Consider the following 24108-nt stretch of genomic DNA (forward strand, 5'->3'; position numbering starts at 1 on the left):
GGGTGGCTCAGTGGGTTAAAGCCGCTGCCTTCGGCTCAGGTCATGGTCTCAGGGTCCTGGGATCGAGTCCCACATCGGGCTCTCTGCTCAGCAGGGAGCCTGCTTCCCTCTCTCTCTCTCTCTGCCTGCCTCTCCATCTACTTGTGATCTCTCTCTGTCAAATAAATAAATAAAATCTTTAAAAAAAAAAAAGAAAACAAGAATCTGCTTCCAGCTCAGGTCACGGTACTGGAGTCCCAGGATTGAGCCCCAATTTGGGATACCTGTTCTGCTTCTCTCTCCCCTCCTCTGCCCCTTGTTCCCACTCTTGCTCTCTCGCTCACTCTCTCTCTCTCTCTCAAATAAATAAATACAATCTTTAAAAAAAATAAAAATTGAAAAATTGAAACCTGAGGGCCTGGCATTAATCACTATACATAACACAATCCAGCTCCAACTTAGGTGTTCACCTTCATGTTCTCTCTCCTTCTTTCTAAGGTTAGGAGTGCCACAGAGCCACGCTGGAAGCTCACAGTTGTCCACCTTGCCACTGGTTACACACTTTTCCATCCCTAGTACAGCCTTGTACACACATAGCCCAGTCTAGCACAAACATCCCATCACCTGTAAAGCTCTTCAGGTTCTCAGCCCACTATCTTCCCACCACACCAACACAGAAATCATTGTTCTCTCTTCATTTCCATTGGCATCCTGGTTGAAATTGTTGCTTTGTCTTCTGACTGAGCTCTAGAAAAGCAAAGGCCATGTCCTTCTATATCTTTGTATATTCATCATTTTGGGAGGTAGGTTATGGGCACATACGTTTGCAATAAATATTTGTTGTGCTCCTGAGCAGGGTATGGTGGTTAGCAATCACGATGATTCTCATAAATATAGTAGGATAATTTAGAGTCATTACAATAAATAATTTCCTATTACAACTAAGAAATTAAGGACCATGTAATATTCATGTCTCTAATTATTGTAAGCCTTTTATTTATAATAAACAAGGGGAAATATAAATTAGTTGTTTGGGTTGTTGAAGAGGAATTCTTTCTGACTGGAAATCTGTCTTTAAAAGGAATTATTTATTTTAGCCATCACACATGAAACATTATCACCACCATGGTCTCAATGGATATGGCACTGGGGGAAGCAGACCCATTCTGCATACTCCTGGGGTGTGAGTTATTTTGCCAGGGAGTCACATGTAAATTTAATTCTCTTTCAATCTTATTGGACACCAATGATTCTTCTGTGACCAGTTCTAACAGCAAATGATTGATGAATTAAGAAATATCCTGGGCTCTAAGTGAATACTTTTTACCTCCTTAATTTGGAACAACATGCCCTCGTCCAGTGCAAGACTTTTTAGTGTGATGCCATTATATCTTAGCATGGAAAGGTAAATGTTACAGACCTGACAAGTAATCTCCAAGAAAGCTTGAGGTTAATTCAAAACAGGAGTAGCCTCTTCCCCAGTGAATGTAAAATTGCCACAATTCCTAATGTTCTCACTCCCACATGGATTATTAATTTCCAATAGCATGAGTGGGAATTGCATGGAACTTAGGAAGGAATAGGATCCCCAAAGTTTGAGAACTCATTCTGTTCAGTGATTAAAATATATGGTGCTTCTGCATTTTCCTGACTTTATGTAGGCACTGTTGTTTTTCTTTTTCTTTCTTTCTTTCTTTCTTTCTTTCTTTCTTTCTTTCTTTCTTTCTTTTCTTTCACCCACTTCACATCACATTAAATGTATCAGTTTGAATACATGACGCAACCTGCGTTGTTTTCTCCAGGCTTCCAAACATGTGGGACCATTTATGTTGTTCATAGCATAGCACTTTACACATGAATAGTGTTTACAGTGCTCAGTACAGTTTTGTCTCTTTAAATTTTGAATTGGTTGCCGGTACCAAGCTGGTGCATTCTGAGCAATAACTTTCCATCAACTGATCCAAAGGCATTCTTTCTCCCTTTTGAAAATCATGGCTGATTAGAAGTCTAATGCAACAGCTGTTAGTGATCATGTGATTGATATGTTTTTAAAGACAGATGTGGAGTATTAGAAGCAGAACCCTTCAGATGTCTCTGTCGTCCATGAACATTTTTGAATGGCTGCTGCTTCCCTTCTCCCTTCTCCATTTGACTTCTCCTCCTTTTTCTTTCCTTCCCTTTTTTCTTTCTTTTTTTCCCTCTTTTTTCTTTCCTTTTCTTTTTTCTTTTCTTTTCTCTTCTTGTCTCATCTTACCCTGCTTTTTCTTTGTATTGTCTAGCAGAAATAGTTTTAATGAAATGAATTATTTAGAAATATATGCAATACCCATTCTCCAAAACAAGTACTGGAATAAAATCCATCTTTGATGGGGAAGAGCTTTCCAAATTCCTTTTTAAGAAAATATTTTTAGGTTCTGACTAAGAACATAGATCTAGTGGAATCAGGGACTAGGTAGTGCTCAGCTGGGAACTTTCTAGATGATCTAAAGTGCCCTAAAACTGAATACATGTTAATTAGAAACCATACGTCTAAATAACTCTGATTTTCTATGTTATGGTTTTCTTAACATATTTTTTCACAAATTAACCCTCATATTAGAGAAATATTTAAAAGACATAACAAAGGCACTACATTGAACTCTTTTTTAATTTTTAAAATCACTGCGCTTTAACGCCTTTTTACACATTCAGACTTTGTTACCGCTGATCCTGATCCTGTGGCTCTTATCTTAAAGTTCTTCTGTCTGGATATATGACAGGAGGGTGATTTCTAATATGATGTTGGTGATAGCTCAGGAATTGATTCATCTGGCAGTGTCTACTAGAGGGAAGAAATTGTGCTGTGAAAAAGAGAAACCATATTACCTACTGAGAATCACAGCATTTTAGAATGGCAGAGAGCTTTGGAATCACTTCAGGAAGAGTATTTAAAACACTTGATATTCAATGTAAAGGCTTAGGAGTGAAAGGTGATCAATCAACATAAACCACAGGGCCCACAGGATTCTAGGACAGCACATGGTGTTTGGAACCTTCTATTATTCCAGTTTGGGCGGTCCTGTAGGATCCCACCCCCTCCTACTGGCTATCCAGCAAGAATGGAAAAGCCACTAGCTAAGCCCAGAGGAAATCACCATGGAAGTTATAAGGCCTAGTCTCTTGATAAATGCTGTGCATCTATGTAATGCGCTTCACCCTTAAATCATCTGTAGAATGACCCAATATTATTCCCACTTCATATATAGAGAGTGAAACAGTAACTTATCAAGGTGAATAAATAACTTAAGATTGCTGTGAATAAAAGTATATTATTAAAAAGCAAGTTATGGGGGCCCCTGAGTGGTGTAGTCAGTGAAGCATCTGACTCTTGGTTTCAGCCCAAATCATGATTTCAAGGTCATGAGATCGATCCCATGTGAACTCCATGCTCAACGTAGAGTCTGTTGAGTTTCTCTCTCCCTCTCCCTCTGGTCCTCCCCACCACCGCCTGGTGGTTGCTCTCTCTCTCTCTCAAATAAGTAAATGAACTTAAAGAAAAATAAAAATAAAAAGCAAGTTTCAATTTATCTCAGTTCTTAAAAAAACAACTTCTCAAAAGAAAAGCAAGAATGTAAACATTCAGCTCAGGGGGAAAAATCAGTATGTCTTGCTTTTTCCTCATCAGTATTCATATGCTGTGTGTAATTTACATGGATTTCACATCTCTACTCATGTCATTACTATTATCCTCAGCATCAAAATTAGTTTTCATTCAGTCTGCATGAATTTAGAGCATTTCTCAAAAATTTCCACAACCTTTTTTGTCTATTGGTTTTGTTTTGACATGCACAATATTTGGTCTGGGACTAATAACTTATTGTTGCTCTCAAGTTATAAAGAACAGTAATTGTCGGGCGCCTGGGTGGCTCAGTGGGTTAAGCCGCTGCCTTCGGCTCAGGTCATGATCTCGGGGTCCTGGGATCGAGTCCCACATCGGGCTCTCTGCTCAGCAGGGAGCCTGCTTCCCTCTCTCTCTCTCTGCCTGCCTCTCCATCTACTTGTGATTTCTCTCTGTCAAATAAATAAATAAAATCTTTAAAAAAAAAAAAAAAAAAAAAAAAAAAAGAACAGTAATTGTCAATAAGACCATTTTCATCAACAAAGGTTGATTGAGTAGGACGCTGTTCCAGGCATATTATCAAAGAATGTGCTCAGGGGGGCATCTAAGTCAAGCCTGAGCTCTGCAAGAAACCATTTCCCACCTGATCAATGAGTATACTTTATTCTGAGCATTGGTTAATCTACATCAATTTCCTGGCACTTTTAGTGAGGTTGTGGCCTCTTAAAACACGTTAGCTGGGAAATCAAGTGCTTGAGAATATTATTTATATTTAAAGATTGTACCAACATTTGACTTTTCTGCAATTTTCAGTGAATTTAATTTAAACATAATCCTAAACTATAACCCTTTGACTATCGCTAATACATTTATTGTTCCTACTCAAAGGTTCTTTCGATTTCGATCAATGAAGAATCCAAAATACTCAACCTCTGTGCCACAGTTGATAATATTTTTAATCATGAGCAAAGACTCCATAGAAATTCTCTTTTTCCACAATTTTATTTACATTTAATAGTTTCATCTCATTGCTAAAACAAACAACAAACAAACAAACAAAAAAACCTGTGACTACTGCTAAAACTAATTCACAGTTTGCTAATTTTGGAAATACTGCAATTTGGGGCTGAATAAGTCTTTGTCGTAGGGGTTTATCCTGTCACAGAGGGTTCCTTAGCGACATCTTTGAACTCTAGTCAAAGATCTTTGAACTCTAGTCAAAGATCACAGAGGGTTCCTTAGCGACGTCTTTGACCTCTAGTCACTAGATGCCAGGTACATATTGTTAAAAGATAAACTGAAGCCTATTAAAAATTATAAGCAATGATTTGAGCAAAAATTGATTCAAATTCAGCAGCACCCAAGCTAATAAATAGAAAAGAACCCCAAGTACAAAATGAAATATTTTCAAAAGCAGAAGGCAGCAGGACAAAGGAAGTTACACTATGAAAAAATTGTGATGGTCATTGCAAGGTTACTTTCCTTTAGGAGATGGCAGGGATCTATCATGAGATTACCGCCCCCCTCCCCGCCCCGAGGTTCATCAGGCGATTCTTGGTTGACTGGTTTAAGATCCCACTTCTGCAAGACCTAAAACTACACTAAGTTAAATCTCTGGTGAGGTGGAGTTTAGCATAAGCAACTCCTTTTTGTTTGGGCCAGTTGTATTTTTGTTTGTTTGTTTTTAACAATGTCCAAGTTGTGACATATCACATAGAAATATCTCTAGACATTGCCAAACGTCCCCTGGGCATAGACTCCCTCCCTGCTCCCCCACCCGGAGACTGATAACCACTGGTCTACTACATAAATTTATGTTTCCAGTGTTCAATGTTGGTATCCTCTCTTAATATATGGCATCTACATTGTCAAGGTGCTTCAAGACCACTGGTCCAACGGGCGCGCGGATTTCCAAAGTGAAAGACATGACTTTAATTTCTGTATCTTATATCACTAATCCCAAGCAATAATTGTTCTCAAATGTCATCAAAGATAGGTTGTTTTGGAAACAGTCACTGACTGGTTTTAGGCAATCAGGCTTAAGCCTCAGAGATTTTTGTTTGTTAAATTATACAGCTGAAGGCTAAAGTAATACACAATAGCTTCCAGAAGTCATGATTTCTTGTGATTTAACATGTGTATATATTAGAAAACTTATACTTTGTAAATCTCAATTAAAAATACCAAATTATAAAAGTCTGACAAATTTAGGGAAGTGTCAGAGTAAAGAAGATAAATTCTGATTTTTTTTCTAGTAGCATTTGATTTTTATTCAGGTTTAGTTTTATTATTCTTCCATTAAAATATATAACTATATTTTATAGCACTATGAGGGTTGTCCCTCCCAAGACTCATCATTTCATTAAATTAAAAAATCAATAAGCTGCAATTTTTCTCTGGTTTCACCCCATTTTATGGTAACATTCACTTGATATATTTGCCAGAATGAAGCTTGTACATAAAGAGCCTCTTGCCTTTTTTGAAATTCTCCAACAACAGATGCATGTAAGCCTTGAATAAAAAACAGTTCTCTTGAAAATCTAAAGTCAAGCAGCTGTTTTGCTGGAAGCCAGTGCAATCTGAGTTGGATTTGAGAAATCTGGATTTTATGACTTAATGCAAAATTAATCTCAGTTTTTCCATCTGTAAAATGGTAAAAATATCTGCTTTGAAAACATTTAGGGAGAATAATGTGATCATTGTGATGTGTGAGTTATGCTTCCAACTCTCTCCAAGAGAAGCAGTAGTCATTATGCTCCTTTTATGTTTGCACATATAACAAGAGTATACCAAAAACTTTAAACTGTTGAACTTATCTACTTAATAAATGTCCTTTGACAACTGTAAGAATTTTAATTCATTCAAAATGTCATTACATTTGTGTTTCTATAGAGTTGGCATGTTAAAATGCAAGTTTATATTTCTCATTCTTTCACTTCAGATTGGGTGGGAAAAGCCCATTTTTTATGATCTGGAACAATAATAGTGAAATCAGGTATAAGCTATACTCACATAACAAAAAATGCTTGATATACTCACTTAAGGTTCCTGTTGGTTCCCGGTTGGTCATAGCTACAGGGTTTGCCTATTGTCTTTGTGATAGCTCCACTCATTCTAGTTTGGGGATTCTCAAACTAATCATGTTCAAATTAGATAAAAGAAAGGCTTAGATGAATTGCTTTGGGTTTTTGTGGACAGTTAGTGAATAAATGGATGAGAAGACAATACCAGGAAGATATTTTATATATTTAATATTACATCTATTTTATATATGCTGTATTTCTATACTACATATTTATATAAATTTATATAAAATTGTGTCATTTATATAAAATTATATAATTTTATATAAGTTATAAATTATATAATTTTATATAAATATGTACTATAAATATATTATATTTATTGACATATGTAAATTTATAAATTTATTTAAATTTATGAAAATAATATATTAAATATAAATTATATAAATTTATTTAAATTTATATAAATATATAACATATGATTAATACATGTTCTGTATATACATGATATACTTGTTTATCTGTTTATACATTTTATATATTGTGCTGAAAATAGTTTTCTTACCATGGTGCCCTGATGCATATGAGAGGATCTTAGTAAATACTTGTGAATTATCTATCAAATGTATCAAAAATGAAGAATATGTATGCAAAAGGACAAGAATTATTGAAATATAAGTAAGTGATAAGTTATGGTAAAACTCAATCTTGGTTTTAACTTTGGCTCTGGGTTTCAACCCATGCTCTATAGAGAGTGGTCTTTTTCTTAAGGTGTGATCTTTCCAGAGACTCACCTGAATGCCCTTGTCCTCAGCAAGGCTTATTCTCCACGGCTGGACCAGAAACCCAGCATCTCTCCCCACTGCACAACATCTGGTATCTCTATTCATCACCACACTGTGCTGAGCCTGCAGAATCCTGCTTGTGGTGTGTGTGTGTGTGTGTGTGTGTGTGTGTGTGTGTGTGCATGTATAAACCCACTCTCAGCTGAAAGCCTGAGAGGGAATCCCATGAACACTGTAGACTCCTCTCACTCTGGGTAATTCCCTCCTTTCTGATATCTTGCCCTACAAATTCCAGCTGTCTCATCAGCCCAGACCCTAATCTAAGCCTCTTTACTAGAGTGAGCCCCTGTTCTCCACGTGGTCTCTACCTCCTTATACTCTGCAGTCTGGAAAGGTCCTCCATGCAAAACCTGGGTGGAACATGGAGTTCCTCGAGTATATTCCTTTCTCTCATGGATCACACCCTTCTGTTTTCTGTTGTCCCATACCTTACAGTGTTGCTTTTCATATTTTATTCAGCTGTAAGTTTATTTGCTGTAGCAAGGACTGAGGAGGTGGTCAGGACCAAAAGCAGAACTGCATCATGTCTGGAAGTGGAAGTTGAATGCGACATTGTTAGAGGTTAGGTCTGATTTCATGGACTACTACAATTTCTGTTTACTTGAGAATCTTGATGAGGATTTATTGAAAGAAACTCCCCCTCTTTTTATGTGAGAGTCTTACTTTCACCTCTGAAAAATTAGAACAAAGTTGATGCCACCATCTCTTGGCAAATGCTGTGTATGTGCCCATTTTTTCTTTGCTCCAACTCATGCAAGTTGATCTTTTCTTGTTTATTTGATATGATAACTGAGTATGGCTTTGAGCATGAGAATAACAATGATAGGCATAAAAATAAATGCAAATTAAAGAAAATAAAGGTCTCATGAGAGGCTTGATTCTTCAGAAACAAAATTATATAAACCATACATAACCCATGGAGGCAGAATACATAGTCGCAATAAAATAGTTCAAAGAGAAGTCTGGTTTCTTCTTGAATCTACCTTTAGTCTGACATGTTCATAATGTCTGCAAAAGGCAACAGATGGTATCAGAATGGTAAATTACATTAAAATATGTGTTCCAATGCGAGTATTATGTTTGTTTATTTATTTAGTCACAAGTTCTGTTTAAAAATAAAGTCACTTAGCATGTCAGGTGTAGCTTAAGTAAAAATTCATAAACTTGCAGGTCTATTTAAGATTTTAAGAAAGCAGATCCCACATTAGAACTGATAAAACTGAAATGTCCTTCCACAAAATGTGGCTCTTTTGGCAGTGAGTTGATTTCTACCCAAGGGTTAATAATATCCTCTGGATAAGGAAATAATATAAGGCTACCAAGTTGCCTTTAGCAGTACATATATTTTTGTTTGTTTCTCAGAATTTGAAACAGATTGGAGTTAATTCACCCATACTTGTGTTTCAAGGTATCTTGGTGAGTTTAAGGATTTAACCTAGAGTCATGGAACATAAACTTACTGGTTCACAGTACAATAAATATATTTTGCTGGACTCAATAGTTCAGTGTAATTAGAAGCATGAAATAACCAGCTAACTACCTACAGAGAGATGCTGTATCTACTTCTTTCTGCTAACATGAAGGATATTTGACAGTAGAATCAAAAAACTTCCAAGAAGTCAAGACCATAGATGGTCAGATCTTGGGTGGTTACAGAGTCAAGGCCTCTCAGGTCCAGAAGAGACTCACGCATCTCTTGTTTCAACTAAATTCTAGTTCCTTGCCAGATGGTTCCCAACCCATGAAAGTTTTTAGAAACTTGGAAAAATGTGCCTTATGGTAGGCTGCATGATTTCAGAGGAAAAACATGAAATACAGAAATTATTGAGTTTAATTTAAACTTTGTTGCTTCCTACTTTTCTCACCTGTCAAATGAATTCAACAAAGTGTCCCTCTGTAATAAAATGAGCACTCTTTCTGGGAAGATGAAATGAGAATGTCTTTATTGCTTCTTCAAATGTAGGAGATAAATACTATTGTTATCTTTAGTAAATAGTGAAGAAACTGCAGCTCACAGGAGATAAATGAATTACTCCATGTCCATCCTGTGCTCTCCTGAGCCCTTACTCTTCATGGATGTATAAAAGGTACTTGGAGTGTTCACAGAGTAAGGTCCCCACATGGAGGGAGTCCTACTGTTGATGCTCCTATGAAAGAAATTGGCCTCTATCCTACTCAGACCACTTCGTACATGTCTTTTTTTTTTTTTTAAGATTTTATTTATTTATTTGACAGAGAGAGAGATCACAAGTAAGCAGAGTGGCAGGCAGAGAGAGGAAGGAAAGCAGGCTCCCTGCTGAGCAGAGAGCCCGATGCAGGGCTCAATCCCAGGACCCTGAGATCATGACCCAAGCTGAAAGCAGAGGCTTTAACCCACTGAGCCACCCAGGCGCCCCCACTTCACACATGTCTTGTTGTGTGTGGAAAGTAGCACCTGCAGGACATTTCAAATCCCCTTTTCAGCACTTTCTCTCTTAGGCCAAGTCCTGATTAACAGGAAGTTAATGCCCTAAATTGCTCTGTGGCATAGTGGTTAGTCACATGCTCTTGTGTTTAATGCCCGGGTTCAAGGCCAAGTTCTACCACTCACTGAGTATGCCGCCTTTGGAAATTTATTTATTTATTTACTCTCCCCTTCTCAGATTTTAAATGAGGATGGTAACACTCAATTCCCAGGGTGATTATGTGGATTACATTTGATGATTCCTATGATTGGAAGTGACTGGAAGAGAGTATCTGGTAAATGCTGGCCATTCCTATTATTTCCCTGCACCAAGCACAAAACTGGGACAGGTTCTCTGATGTACTTCACAAACAATGAAACAAGAAGATAGCCTACTGAAAGGTTGGGTTTTTTTCTTATAATGAATGATACTCTTTCCACATAAGGTCCCACCTTCCTGTAATATTCTATGACAACAGTACCATTTGCTTGGTACCAAGAAGGTACAAGTCACTAAAGATGCAGTTCAGGAAAAGGTACAAGTTTGTTCACAGATATCTCTGGGATCAAGCCTCCTTGGTTAATGTATCTTATTTCCTCACTTCTCAGACTTAAATTAGCAAAGCTAAGAAACTTTTAAGATAGGTATAATGAATATATCAGAAGCACTCGCATATACTCATTCCCTTGGGTTATCTGACAGATTATGGACTTGCCTGACTAATCATTTTCCTTGCAAAATGCATTTTCTGTCTAATGCTAACACCCCAACGACGTCATACTACAGATGACTGTGGTAATTTCAGCGCATGGTAATTCACTAGCCACATTCATTTTTAATATATTAATTTCATATTTTCATGTTCTTCCAGAAAGACTAATAGTTTCTGATCACAGCCTGGAACACATGTCTCTAATAACAGCTCTCGTTGTGCCAATTTTTTTTTAACATAAAGATACATGGGTTGTTGAGTAGCTTAGATATTCTGAGATTAAACTGATGAGATCAGGCAAGCCTGACTGCTTTGTTTTCTAGAAGTCAAACAGACTGCAAATTTACAGGATATAAGTAGTTCAGTTAGACAGCGAGGCACCACTGGGGAGACAAGTGCTTATTAAGTTCATGGATTAATGCAGAAGCAGTGTGGAGAACACTGGTTCAAGGCTGAGGCTTTCAGCTGTATGATTTGAACATCACAGTTGTGGTGGTTTTGACAGGATGCTGGCCGACATGGAGTCAGTTAATAAAACTCCTACAAATGAGTTTTGCTTTTGTTTGCTTGTTGAGAGTTCGGTGTATATAAATTTTTTCTTTTTTAATGAATTTATTCAGTTCTTTCAGACTGAGATATGTATAATAACAGAAATGGTTTGCGTGGGATTCTAAAGTAGCAAAGGATTAATCATAGGGAAAGATGGTGAACATTTCACGACCAAAGTTACATTTTCCCCTAATTCTTGGATTAATGGCAGATAATAAATAACCTTTCTTTTCATGTTGCATGGAATTAGCCAGTAAGGGAAGAAAAAAAAAGAAAGCAAAAGAATATTCTGAAAACAGAGGATGAATTTCTTTTCTAGCTGGTCTTTGCTTTTCTTCCTTTTTTCTTACTTACTTCCTCTCATTTTATGCCTTTTGTGTAATTTTTCTTCCTACAGGTCTTTATTTTGATTTGTCTCTAATCCCACACCTTGTTTTGCTAAATGTTTGCCCATCCATGCACCTGCTACCAGGATAAAGAACATTTGGAGGGAGGAAAAATGAGCCTGTGGACTAAAGAGATCCGGTTCTATGTGCGACTCTAATGCGAGAGTGTTACCTGGTATTTCGGGCTGAATAGCAACCCCTCCCACCAGATTCATGCGCTGAAGTCCTACCCCTCCCTAGTGCCCCGAAATGTATTTGAAGACAGGGCCTTCTAAGAGGTGATTATATTTAAAATGAGACCTTTAGGGCAGACCATAATCCAATATGACTGGTGTCCTTATTTGAAGAGGAGATTAGGACACAGACACGCACAAGAAAGACAGTGTACAGACATGGGGACAAGGCAGCCATCTCTAAACCAAGGAGAGAGGCTTTGGAAGAAACCAACACCTCTGACACCTTGATCTTGGACTTTTAGCCTCTAGAATTGTGAGAAAATAAATTTTTGTCGTTTCAGCACCCAGTTAGCGTACTTCACTAAGTAGTGCTACCAAACTAATATAACTGGTTTAATATATCATTATTTCTTCGGAAGACCCAGGGTTGCAAGGATAAAATATTTTTCTATTATTCATGCAGCCAACAGATGCCAAGACACATCTCATCACAGTAACCAAGACAGGAAGCCAGGGATTCCTACTTTCATGGATCTCACCAAAATCATTCCAGGCAAAGTGTGTTATAAATAAAATTGTTAAACATATTTATTACTATTTATCATATTACTGGAAATATTTTTATTTCCAAAAGCATTAGTGGAAAGGTAGTCAAATTCTAAAGCTTGAGATTATTACATGTGTTTGCCTCCATAGTAATAGTTAACATTTATTGAACACTTACTATTTCAAAAGCTTTGTTAGCAATAGTTTAATTTATTTTTCTAACAACACAAATGAGTAGATACTCATACTTTGCTCACTATACAGATAAGAAAAGTAGGACAAAGAGAATTTAAATAACTGGCCCAAGATCACACGGCTAAAATAGCCACAAGTAACAAATCATTATGAGGAAGTTCAAAACAGAATCTTAACACAATAAAGCCAGCAAGTAATGAAGAGTGGTCAGAAATAACAGTTGGAAATGCTTTACTGGAGGGAGTCTTCCAATGAGTCAGTCTCTGACCTTGGCTGCATGGGCAGCATACTTCAAATACCAAAAACATGGTCAGGGAAAAGAATAAGATGAAATTGGGGAAAGGGTGAGATTATTTTGTTTGCTGATCATTTTCAAAATGCATCTTCAGGAGTAGATGCATAAAGAGGATGAGAAAGGAGACAGTAAAAGAGAGATTGCAAAATAATCATAATCAGCAGAAAGTTTACATATATACTCCCCCAAAACTGTGTCAGTGGGGCTTTTTAAATATCAGGTGACAGAGAGGAAGGAGCAAGACTCTCTAATGGTCTCCAATCCTGCTTCTTCTAGAGAATCGCTTTATAAAAGTGGTTAATTTCTGATCATTCCCAATTCTTAACTGGCTAATGAAAAGATAATGAGATTTTAATATAGGTTGAGTAGAAGACTTAGACTTTATGTACATAATTAAAGCAGTATTAAAAAGCCCTATTAAGAATGCTCTCTAGAGTATGTATGTGTTTATGTGTAAGTTCCTTCCTGCTTAAAAAACAAAACAAAGCCACAACAAACATTGGAAGACCATCATTAGTTGGTTTTAAATATGTAGCAAAACTGTAAGTTCATTTTCCTCTAGTACAATTTTTTTCCTCTCCTTCAACTAAGGAACTTAAGTCTTTGGAAGGCTATAAAGCTAACGTGCCCTAGATTATTTAAATATTTTAAGTAGCGCAGGTGTGATATCAACGTTCAAGAAACTCAAATACTGCAAGACTGAAATAATGATATGCAAAACAAGTGACACATTTTCCATTTACAGAAGTGTTAGCTTTCCTATGGGGGCTAATTTGTTATTGTTTTGCAGAAAGCCAAGTTCATGCCCATGTATTGAACAAATACCATGCTTTACAGCCTCTTTTAAAAGGTGGAACTTCAAGTTTAAAAAATTGTGCACATAACCCAGATTAGTTGTGCGGGTTAAGAGAGAAGTGAGAACAGTCATGATCTATTGGGAGGAAGTGAGGGACAATCTTGGCAGAGGTTGTTGTACAGTTGAGGACAATCCAGTGAACAGAATATGGTGGTTCTGTTGTTTTAAGTGGTATAAATTTAGCCAGAGTTTGTAGGAAAGCTGGACTAGCATTTAACACTACTTTCTTTCCTCTATATAAAGAGAGCCAGTCAATAATGATACTTGGGTATGACACGATCGGACTGTCATCAGCCAGAAGCTGATTATTTTTCTTATGATACCACTGCTTTGTTACATTCTCATAAAAATATTACTGTAATTGATTGGTTTTGTCACTAGTTATGTGATACTTTCTCTATAAGAGGCTTGTATTTCTTGTCCCATCGAATTCAGACTTAGCCATGTGATTCGTTTGGGCCAATAAATGGGAGTGGAAGGAAAGAGTGCTTTTTTTTTTTTTTAAGCTTAAAAAATCCTCAGGTGGTTTCACCTTTTGCTCTTTTCCTTTAAGGATGACATATCCTTCATAGAGGCTGCTCCTTCAGTCTTCACATTAAAAAAATGTGAAGCAGACGCAAAACCAAACCATGCTGGATGTTTAATTTAAATTTGAAGAAAAATTCATTGTTGCTGGTGTACAGCCCTGATAATTTGGGGGTCACTTATTATTGAGCATAATCTAGTTTAAGCTGATTGATACAATATTGCAAATGAAGTATCTGATTTGGTCCAAATAAAGTTCAGATACTAAGAGGAGTCACATGACCTAGAGTCTAGGATTGGTTCTGCTCCTCCTTTCTTCCTTCTTTTTTTCCCTCTCAGTTGCTTTCTGTGAATAGTTCTGGAATGATAAGTTCTTTGTTGGTATGTTTATAGTCCCTAAGTGTACCAGCAAAGTTCAGTAAGGGTCCTCACATATACAAAAAACAAAAACAAAAACAAAGCAAACAAACAAAGAAACAAGCAAAAACCAAACAAATTTTTAAAACAAAAAAAAAACAACCCCAAACAAACAAACAAACTATAAAACATGATTAGAGTTAATCTGATTTGATCCCCTCGTTACAACAGAGGCCTATAAGCTAAAGTCCAGAGATACACATTGCTTTGTCCAAGTTCCTGCAGCAAGGGAGTGACAAAGTAAACTAGAAGGCTAATATCAAGGCTCTTGGTCCAAGATGGTTTCCATTAGAGGCTTCAGCCTTCTCAAGGAATTTCAAGATGCTGCAATGAGCTCTGACACAATATTTTTGTCTTTTAAACATTTGGAAAATGACTCATATATATAACAGACACAGCAGGAAAACAGATATGAAGGATTTAGGGAACAAAACTATAACTTCTCGGTCTGTTTCCAGGGATGGAGAGGAGACACTGGAGAGGCAGGAAGAGAAGCAGTATTGGCTACCTACGCTTGCTGGATCAAATAGGAAAGTTCATCAAGACAAACTCTGTGGAGCCCATGGCCATATGACTCTCCCCATACTGTTATTTCTCTACCACAAAAGAAAAAGGAGGCAGCACAAATGTACAAGGAAGACTCATTTTCTGGTTTCACTTCACCTGGGAAAATTAAACTTTTCCCTCTAATGGTTATAATAAATGTGTTGGCACCATTATTTTTCAACTCATCTCTTCTCCCTCATTTCTCTTATATTATTTTATATAAAATGACATGGACCTACCCTTAAATTTTGTGCCTTCTTCCAGAGAATCAGAACATGATAATTAGCATGACAGGTTTATTCAGAATCTACGGCCAGGACCTTCAAGTTCTGTCAGCAAAGGGCACATCTCTGGCTCATCCCTGGTCTCACTGCCTTCTCTTCCAAAGTCCACTTGGAGTAAAAATAGAAATTAATGCATTTTTCAGAGGCTGTCTAGTCACCAACCTTCTGATTCTCTTCAAGGACCTGGTTCATGCTGTCTCCTTTCTTAGTCTATGCCTTGTAAGGATACATCCTCAAATTTTACAAGTAATATAGACCGAATTTTACTACTCAAATGAAAAGGTCCATTTTATTGAAGTGCAGTATAAGATGAGGTAAGGCAGGAAAAAAATATCTCTAAGTTACCAGAAGCTGAAACTCCACAGACTTCAGTATTTAGGAATGTTTTAAAGTGTTTGTATTCCCTTTATAAAGTATTATTCCAGTCATGCCATTTCACATAGCCCAAACTGTTAATGACCCCAACTGCCCGTGCTAATAAGCACACCCTTCTTAATCTGGTGTTCTGGAATCTTCACCACCCAGCATATCTGATTTTTATATGCCCCTACTTTCTCAGGCTAGAATTGATGTGTTATTTTCCCACACCCTCACACCTTTTCCTCCCACAACCCACATATACGCAGGTGCTCTTTCTGAAGGAGTTAAAGCCTGTATTCCTTTTTCTTTCTATTCACTTGCATGACTTACACCTCACTGCCATTTATCCTCTAGACTTCATAAATAGCCTCCAAACTAAATCAAATCTTGCCCCCATCCAACCCATCTTCAACCCATAGACTCATCTTTTGAAAATATAACTCCTACCATGTCAGCCTTCTGGATCAACCATCAGTCTTCCCTAGACCTTAGGGCAAAATCCTACAAGTGGTCTCCAAGTTCTGATTTCATGTAACTCCTTTCTAAAACACAGCTTCATCTTCCTTCTCTCTCCTGAGTTCCAGCCATACTAGATTTCTCTCAGATCTCCAAACAGACTGTGTTTTCTCTCACTCCAGGGTTTTCATACATTATTTTCTTTGGCTGGAGTGTTTCTTCCATCATCTTCCCTTTATTTGTTCTTCAGGTCTCACTTTCCTCTAGGTATCTCTGGCCAAATGCTTCACCAGTAGACTCTCACACATCGTATAGTATTCATTATATGTATACATATGTTTAATAGTGTGGAAAGGGAGGTATCCATCCTGTCTGTGGATGTGTCTCCAGGAGCTAGCAAAATGCCTAGAATATAATAGCCACTTAAAAGTACATTTGCTGTGTGGCTGTTTTATAAAATTGTCACCATCTTCCTCAGATTTCATTATAAATATTAGTTTTCAGGAAGCCTTTGCAAAAAGAAGATTAAGAGCTGGGGTGTGGTGAGAATGCAAAGGAATAATAGAGGGACAGTGGATTTATAATGATAAAGATATAGAGGATAAGCACAACAAAGTCCAATGGAAGATGTACTTATGGTAAGTAAGCCTTAAAGACAAAGGAGAAAATGCAAAAAGGGTTGTTGACCCAAAAAGTGGGGATGGAAAAAGGACTCTGAAGAACAAGAAAAACCCTTAGAGTTCATTGATTTTAGTAGTTCTTGCTTTCTCTAAGAAATTTGAGCAATACCCAGAAATCAGCCTAGAAAGAAACTCAGTGTTCCAGGCCACTAAACAGAGCTTCCAGGGTCTGTGTGTCTGTTAATTCCCACATCCCAGACTGAAAAAACACAGTCAGAGAAGCACAGGCTGCTTTACAGTTCATCAGGCATAAAATGCCTGACAGCTCTCTTGGGATCTCCATATCGACAAGCAAAGCAGCCCAGCTTGTCAGATATTATCATTCCTAGCTCAGTCAGCACTGTGGGTATCTGGCCCTGTGCTATTCCATGGGGTACTGTACATCTAGACTAGAGAATTTAAGTACTCACCACGTATTCCTAAGATTCCCATGTTTTAACTTTATGATTTCAAATCTTTCATTAGAGGTTTCATCTATTTACTGCATTGGAAGATAGAAAATCCCATTATCTAAAGTCTATATACACAAAATATTTAATAGCTGCCAAAATAGTCCTAGGCTATAGAATATCATCTTGTGTGTGACAAGATAGTACACTTAAATGGGAATTAACACTTATTATACATAGTGTTATGTAACTGGCAGTGTGTTAAACATTTTCATATTTACAGGGAAAGTACCAACTATTCTTTTCCCCAATTAATTACATATCTTTGACTAGATATTCATTCTGTTTTTAACTAAACACTGGGTATTGTATATTCAGATTACAACTCAACACTAGATATCCAAAACAATCTTGAGAAAGAACAAAGTTGGAGAATCCACATTTCCCAACTTCAAAATTTACTACAAAGCATCAATACTCAAAATAGTATATTACTGGTCTAAAGTTAGAAGTGTAGGCTAATGGAAACTACAATGTTCTCTAGATCGAAGTAGCTTTTATTGAGCGAAACTGCAAAATTGCATTACAAAGGGCGTAGAGGACACAGTGAAAGATAGTGGGCACTTTTTTCATCAATAGGCAATAATCAACCTTCTGTCATAGCTACTCATATCCTTTCCATGTACAAAATTCCCCCATCTCCTCCCAGTAACTGCAAATTGTTATTCAGTTGCAGAATGAGGTGCAAAATTCAGTATCTTGGTTTCTACATCAGATCCTGATAACGTACCTCTTGGTCCAGAGATTTAAGAATCAAAAAGACAAGAATTCTACCCTACATCATCTTAACACACAAACGTGGAAAAGGAGCTTGACAAGCTTGTTATCCTTAACAAGCATTCTTATTTGAAAAGGTGATGAGTAAGAGGCATTTCAGTCACTGATTCATAGCTCTCTGAAATCTTAATGAGTAAAGATTATCAGATTCTGGGCTCTGATAGTGAAGAGTATTCCTTGATTAGGTCCTGGTTCTTTTATCTGGAAATATTTCCTAAGTCAATTGTTCCCTATGACTTTTGGTTTCCCCTGTAGGATCTTGGCTTTGCTCTCTGAGACTTACTGCCTTTTCTTCCCTCCTTAAACACTTCTGAAGGCAACACTGGAGAATACAAACTTTGAAGAAATTTGTCAGTTCTTTCTTGCCAATAGAAAGTCGAAAGCCAAGAAGCCTTTTTGATTTTTGAATAGCTTCAGTTTTAGTGTGGCAGCACTTTTGCCGATATAACTCCCTTAAAAACATCTTAGGTTTTCTATGAATCTGGTTCTACCCAATTCTAATTGTGCAAAGACCACACCTACAGTTTGAGAGATAAACCTCTCTCTTCAGGTTTAAAAATAGCTATTTAGGGCATATCAAATCCTTGTGGGATAATAGCCTTAAGATTTCTGAGGTCCTTTTTCCTAGGTGAGACGGCCCACTGAGAACAAACCTAGATTTTTCAGAAGTATTACCAGGGCTTGTTCAAGCACCCACTTTAGTTAAACTCCTACCTAAACCCTATTTTATTTTTTAGAATCTTTTGTTTGCTATATTTCCAAGGCAATAAGACCTTTCTCCTCTATAGTTCTTACAAAACCATTTTGTTCTTACAAACTTCAGATCTTTCTTCAGTTCATCTATTTTTATGGCTTATCATATGCAGCTGGAAGTAACCAATTGACACTTTCAATATTCTATGTGGAGGTCTTCTTAACCAAATCTGAAAGGTCATTAGGTGGCTTTTTTTTTTTTAATTTTAAAGTTTTTCTCCCATTTTCAAAGTGAACACAGATTTTTCTGCTACTACTGCATAAGCTGGTCCTCCTTTTTTCCATCCTTATATGCCTTTTCTTGTTTTTTTCCCCCAAATTTTGTTAATTTTCTTTTGTGGCCATTTTCTCAATTTCTTCCTGCCACTTGGTCCCAAAGCCAAGGCCATATTTTAAGTTTTTGTTATGGCATCATTCCTTTCAGGAATTAATTTCTGTTCACATTATTTATTGCCACAATAAGCCACACTAACACCCCAAGCATAATGGCCCAAGTAGCAAATATTTATCTAATTCAAAGGTCTGCTTCTCTACATTGATCTTGGCTGATGACCCACTCATGTGTCTACGGTCAACAAGGTGACCAACTGGGGACTCTCATCCTTCAGCAGGTTACCCTTGGCCTGTTCCATGGCACTCTTAGTGTTCCAAGAGGGTGACTAGAAGTGTACATAACTCTTGAGACCTAGCTACAAAATGGCACCCAGTCACTTCTGCTTCATTCTATTTACCCAACAAAGTCATAAAGCTAATGCTGATTCAAAAGGAAATAAACTCCAACAGTATTGCTTCAGGCATATATAAAGACAAAGATAAGGAAGTTTGGCCAATTTTGCAGCCACTGTACCACAACTCCTCTTATTTCCTCATAATTCCATAGACAAATCTTCATGGGTAATTCCTATTGACTCTTCCTTCAAAATATAACTGGAATCCATTAAGTTCAACCTTCACGCCCTTTATTTACACTCAAGTCACCTTCTTTTGTCCTTGACTTCCTATTATTTATTTTTCCTGCATCAGACAGATCACATCTTTAAATTCACAATATGAAGTCAGATTATACCACTGACCAGATTAAAATCATTGAGTAATCTTTCATCTTAGGCATAATGAAACTCAAGTTGTCCACAACTGCCTACCAGTGCTCCAAGTCTGGCCGTCTCTCTACTGTCTGAGGTGCTCTCCTTGTTGTTCTCATCCTTGTTTGCTGCCCACCATCATACCAGTCTCTGTGCCCTTCCTTGAGTAGTCTAAAACCTCACAGAACCTTTGTGCTTGTCATTTCTTCCATTCAGAATGTTCATCCCCTCACTTCTTTCAGATTTCCATCCAAAAATAACTTTTTCAGAGATACCTTTTCTGACCCTACATAAAAAATCCCTATCATAGCCTATACCTGTGATCCCACTCTATTTCCCTTTGGACTTGCCTGATACATACTTATTTTTTTTTTTTTTTTATTGTACAACTCCTAAAAAAGTAAGCTCCTTGAGTATGGTAATTATGCATCTTTTTATTTAAATTGCTAGAGCTGTAGTGCTAAAAGAGTACCTGGCACATAACAAGTACTCAAAAAATAGTATTAATGAATGAATGAATGAATGAATGAATGGAGTTGATGGAAACTTCAGGCAAAAGCATGGACTGATAAAGCTGTTGTACTTAAGAATTTTAAGTTATAGCAGCTGGGGCTTTTAGGCAACTCCTGGTGAGAGCTAAAAGGTGCCTGAGAACATCTGAGAGTTTAATAGTTTATTAGTATTTTGTGTAGGTGTAGACACAATGCATAACCCTCTGAAAATATTACAGTTCCTCTAGGGTCTGCCTAATTTTCTTAGCAATGTCATTACATCTACACAGAAATGCAAAATGCACGCATCCATGTATTAGCACTTAACTGCTTATCTTTTCTGCCTATTTTGATGAGTTATCGGTGTTTTCAACTCAGCCTGACCCAGTATACACTCATGTTCTTTCCATTGAATCTGGTAGTCCTTTAGCAGTCTCTGTAGATGACACCACCATGTCCCTGGCTGTTTAAGCCACAGATGTAGATGTCACCTTTCTCCTGTCCCTTCTATATCCAGCTTCTAAATCCTCTGATCTGTCAACTTCTCATGCTCTCTAGAGTCATAAACCCACCTTTTATCTGTTCTTCATATTCTTTATTCTGTGTTATGTTTCAATAGGGGATCGTGTATCATAGGCATTACATAATTTTGAAATCCTTCTCCTCCTTATAAAATTTTAAAACAGCAAAGCATACTTTCTGCTTTTGATTTATTGTATTAATAATTATAAAAATAATAAATTAACAAAATTAGTAAATTATGTATAATTATTTGTTATAATTTTCTATATTCTGAATTATGTTTCAAAAAGATTATTTATCATAAATATTACATAATTTTGGAAATTTTTCTTTATGAAATTTTAAAATAACAAAGCAAACATTTTTCTTTTATAGGAATTACCCAATAGTATTTTTTTTTCCCTCTAAAAGAGGCAGGGCCTAACTTGACTTAAATAAAATTAAATAGACTTCTTGAAAGCATTTTCCTTATTTATGAATGCTATTATACTACAATAGTTAGAACTGAGTTTAATCTGATCTCTATTATTCTGCTTGGGGCCACTATTTTTTTTAAGTATTTTATTTATTTATTTGACAGAGAAAGTGAGAAAGGGAACACAATCAGGGGGAGTGGGAGAGGGAGAAGCAGGCTTCCTGCTGAGCAGAGAGTCTAATGCGGGGCTCAATCCCAAAACCCTGAGATCATGACCTGAGCTGAAGGCAGATGCTTAGGGACTGAGCCACCCAAGCACTCCTGAACCATTATTTTATAAGAAACTTTATACCATTTTTTGGCTTGAAGAATATAATGTTCTTTGTAAATTTACCTACTAACAAATTTCTTGTGATTTGTATCAACTGTCAGTCTATTCTCTATTGAAACAATCAAAAGTCTGTTTTGTATATGAGATTAATAGCTGTCACCATCATTATTAATTTCTACATCATTTTACTAATCATAAATATATATATTTTTCTTTTGATGAATAGAATTTCAATGTATTTATGGATGAAGAGAGTTTTTTTTGTCAACTCCAATTCTGTATAGATTGCTCATCTATTTATGTTTGAATGGGAGTAGGTATTAAGGACAAATCTTAAGACATTCCTTGCTTATATTACTAATGTTGAGATAACTAGCAGTTATGATGGAAGCCTTTGTGATCACACAATATTTGATCATACATAAATAACATAGCAATGCCTCTAAGGACAATGCTGTAGGCTTTCTTAGGGTATTAATGATCCTCCAAAGGCTGAGGCTAAAGCTGAATGGAAATTTGGGTCCCAAACTCTCTTGTTCTACATGTTCTCTAACAGTAACTCACCATGACCCTTGAGGACCGTATTATCATTCCATTCCATTACAGATGAGATTCAAAAATGTAGGATGATGTGGCTAAAGTTGCTGAGTTGGTAAGAGGTGGGGCCAGGACTCAACCGGTTAAAACCTGTTTTCTTATCTATTATCTTAGTAGATAATCATCTAGTGAGAGGGACAAATATAAGATGACAAATAATTATAACACAGACTAGACAGTAATGAGAGCCACAATAGTTCCAAAGTAGTATCTCTTTTCGTAGTGGAGTTGGTCACCTCAACTTGCCTTCATTCTTCATGGGGTCTCCTATCCTTATCAACTCAGATATGCATAGCACCTGGCAGATCATCAATAGATCTATCTATACACCTATCATCTATCTATTGTCTATCTAACTATCCACCAATCATCTATGTATCCACATCACATACCGCCTTAACTTAGTGTCTAATCCAATGTTTATTTTCATTTAAACCACATAGAAAGCTCTTAGATGCCAAATTCAAGCAAATTCAGCTCATTTCTAATCTGCGAATCCTCTGAGTTAAGGACTGAGCTAAGCCTGGCCTGGCTGCTTGGAGAAATGTGTCTGTTGATTTTAGCAGTCTAATAGAACTAAAAGTAGGGCAACCAGTTGAATAAAACTCCTAGAAAATTTGAAGTTAATCCAAGGACCAGAAAGATGGTCCCCACATGTTTCCAATTTCAATTTTCTGTTCTGTCTAATCATTTTTATATCATTATCATGAGGTTAAAATCATCATAATAAGTCTTAATTCATTTTATTATAGTTCTGTCATTATGCAAAGTGGACATAATGATGATTTCTTTTAGTAAATAAGTATGCTAAAAGGATTAACTTTATTAATAGTTTACAGAGATCTGTGGAGCAACAAAAAAAATTTTTTTTTTCAGACATAGTAAGTAGTGCTTCCATCTACATGTTCTTCCTAAGTTTTAGAAACATGTCAAATCACCTGAGGTCTCTCAGATTGCTGCTCCAGAGTTCAGGGTGAAAAGACAAGTTGATGAATTATGTAGAGAAGAGACAAGGTCAAAATTATTTAGATAATATGTTGCATTTGACAAGCAATTTTCAAAAATTCACACAGATTGTCACAAGTACATTCACTCATGGGGCTATGTCCTGACAGGGAAGTTGAGCATATGTTTGCTCTATGCTGAGGTATTTTTGGAAGTCAGCAAAAGGCTGAAAGTAAGGATTTGGGCTTCAGAAGCAGGAAAGCAAAAAGGTCAGTAAAATACTTTGAAATTCCTTTTAAACAAAGAGTGGATATAAAGCGTGGTTTAGTATCACGTGTTCATGATTTCTTTCACAAAAGAAGATCTACTGAAGATTCAAATTGTTAGGGGTCAAAGTCAGTGACTTACCATTATTATGCATAGGATGTACAGAAGACAGAAAGCTCTCCTAGGGAGGGTGGTTGTGATAGCTACGTTGACTAATTAGTACTTAAAAACTTGTCAAAATGACATTTTATTTATTTATGTCAGTTTAAAAATTGATATGATTAACTTTCTATGCATGCCAACAAGTTAAAAATTAAGATAAGTAGGAACTTAAAATTTTGCCTGTAGATGTTCATGAGTTCTTGTCACAAATAGGACTGACCTTCTTGGCCCATAGTCATTAAACTGTGTACTTTCAAGGCTGATTTTGCAAAGTGAGGTCTCCAGGTTGTGGAACATTCTTAATGTGTGTCCTCACTGGCAGGGGAGGAGGGATGAGAGTGCTTTCCAAGGCCCTTGGACAGGAGTTGCTCATCTATCATCTCAGCTCCACTCTTGCTCTATCCTGGGAACGGTTCCTATAAGGGTTTCCATTAGGTCCTAT

The sequence above is a fragment of the Mustela lutreola genome, chromosome 14 (genome assembly GCF_030435805.1).
Source record: "Mustela lutreola isolate mMusLut2 chromosome 14, mMusLut2.pri, whole genome shotgun sequence".
Lineage (NCBI taxonomy): Eukaryota > Metazoa > Chordata > Mammalia > Carnivora > Mustelidae > Mustela > Mustela lutreola.